We start from the raw sequence: 2,693 nt of genomic DNA, 5'->3' as shown, positions 1-2,693 counted from the left end.
TTGAAAGTTTCATTCATATAGATAATTAATTTTATCAAGATACATTTCTCCAGAAGAAAATTATCGATATTTCTCGTAAATATAAGTAAATTTTATTATAATTTAGATAAAAACTCATTTTTTCCCCACGCATGGCTTCTTTCTCCTCCCTCTTAATCCTATACTTGGAACATTCCATTTCATAATTTGATGTAATAATAACGTTTAAAATGATTCTAAATAAAATATTGACACTTAAAGTAGGTTAATATATATTGTCACGAGTCTCAGTTGTATTCATAAAAATATAATAATCTATACAATAATACTTTCTCACATGCTCCATGTGTTAAAGTTTGCAGCTGTAATTGAAGTAATATATAAAGAAACAAAATGTTTATATTATCAATAGTTATAAAAGATATCTTATTTTCACGTAGAAAAACAAAATAAGACAGAAGAAACAATCACACGATATCTCTATCCAGGACATTCTATAATTGATTTTAAATTTCTAATGTCAACATACATGAATATTTTTGTGTGTGTGAATATTATATTTCGATACTTTTATGTTTCTTCACTAAGAACATCTTAAAACATTAACTTTTTACCAACAAAAAACAGTCGAAGTAGGAACAGGCTGAAATTGACAACAAATTATAAGCTCTGTTCTGGGGATGTAAGCTTGTTTGTTTCCATCTTTGATATAATTCGTTTTTTTCTGTATTTACACTCAATTTACGTAAAAATTATTCTATTGTCCTGTTTATAACTAATAGCTTGTCTTTGTTTATGTTTACTAAATGGAATTTCACAGTAAAATATTCGGAAACTAAATTATAAAAGCCAAACAAATTAAATAGCTTAATGTTTACAATATCCACTTAAAATGGATAAAAGCATTATTGTATATTTATTATTTATTCGTGCATATCGACGTCTTTCGAAGAAATAATCATTTATTGTAGAGTTTTTATAAGCTGAAAATTATTCTGTTGTCTTTGATGAAATTTGTTACAATTTACTAATTTTTACAGAAACATCAAATTTTAAACGATGACATTAGTTAAAATCTATTAATTTGTACACAAACATTAAATTTAAGGCGTATTTCTTGGTGATCACGTGACCGAAAGCTATTTTTATCTTGGCGGGAATTTTTCCACAGTGATCTTTGTCATATCTAATTTGCATATTAATGATAGTACATTACTAATCTTTATTAAACAGATCTAGACATTTTATATTATTTAAATTTGGCTGGATTAGTAAAATAATTATATAAAAATTTTCAGTATTTTGCAGGAAACTTCAATCCAGATGACGTAAGAGTCATCCATGGTTCGCGGGAGAATTTGCGCGATGATCTTTTTTATATCTAATTTGCATAATTATAATGGAAAATTATTAACCTTTATTAAGCAGATTTAGTTATTGTGTATTAATTAAATTCATCGGTTTTTGTGAAAGAATTCTTTAAAACTTTTAGCGTTTATTTAGAAACTTTTTGTCACGTGATGACATTGGACAAGAGCATTTTCGTTTTGTTTATTGTATACGACAGTTCGCGCCAGATTTCGTAAAGTGCGGTTCGATAATTCTGTGTTTCTCGTTTATTCGAAGTTCACTGCGATAATTTTTTATTACGTGGATTCATACATTTTGCGTTGATTGCAATGGATATTTTAAGGCATAAAGTTTACTGTGAATTACTTCTAAATTCAGAAAGAAAAGTTGAAAATAATTTATTTTTCGACAATTTGGGAAAACTGACTTTTGGATATAACATATGGATTTACATGAAAGTATGTATTATTGGGCTACTAATTTATTTGTGTTTATGTGTATTGTTGTACTGTAACTTAGTTTGTTTTACTATGTTCGAGAAAGTAGGTCACACATTGGATTTCTGAGATAAAACTGTCAGCTTTTTCAGAGTGAAGCGAACCCACTCAGTGAAGTGTTTTAGGGAAGTTATGCTTTCATTTCTGATGCATGCCAATGATGAAAATTGTTTTTAAAATTAAATATCGGTCAATGACGATAACATATGTTATAAATGTGAAGATGAATATAAAAATATTTCTACATTTTTTTATTGTTTTGTTGTTTCTTAAAGATTAATTTATTTAAATTTATTATATGTCAAGTAAGTTTATTTACAAAATGCTAATATTTTAATTCGCTTTAATATTTCGGCGTAAATTTGAACAAGGAATTTTAAAATTTTAAATAAAAGATATACTGAAATTTTCTTTTATTTACAATGATTACGTCACTTCTACAGAAAGTAGAACACGAGACGACCTTCACCCACATTTCAGTCTGGGGGGAAAGGCCGCCAGTTGTAGTCATAACAACCTTTACGTCTTCTATTGTTGTGGATGAAATTCGTTAACTGTCAATTACATTTTCTTGAATTTGATTCGCAGGTTGGAAAAAATCGTCATTACTTAAATGCCTAAAACTTTAAAAAATTTTATAAAATTGAAAATAAATTCAAAAGTTTTGAAAAAATCGTATCGGATAAAAAATCAAAAAAGAATTTAATATAAATTTGAAAAAAAAATTTTTAGCAAAAAATTATCGCGAAAAAAATTCATATATAAAAAAATTATGTGACAATAAAGAACGATTTTTTCTTTACAAGACGTAACTGTTTAAAAATTTTTTTTCCTAAACGGAAACGAGAAAAACGCGTGGGAAAATTC

This window comes from Centruroides vittatus, unplaced genomic scaffold (genome assembly GCF_030686945.1).
Source record: "Centruroides vittatus isolate TY-2023 unplaced genomic scaffold, ASM3068694v2 contig_65, whole genome shotgun sequence".
Taxonomy (NCBI): Eukaryota; Metazoa; Arthropoda; class Arachnida; order Scorpiones; family Buthidae; genus Centruroides; species Centruroides vittatus.
The sequence above is the reverse complement of the archived record's forward strand: the minus strand, read 5'-3'. Positions refer to the sequence as shown.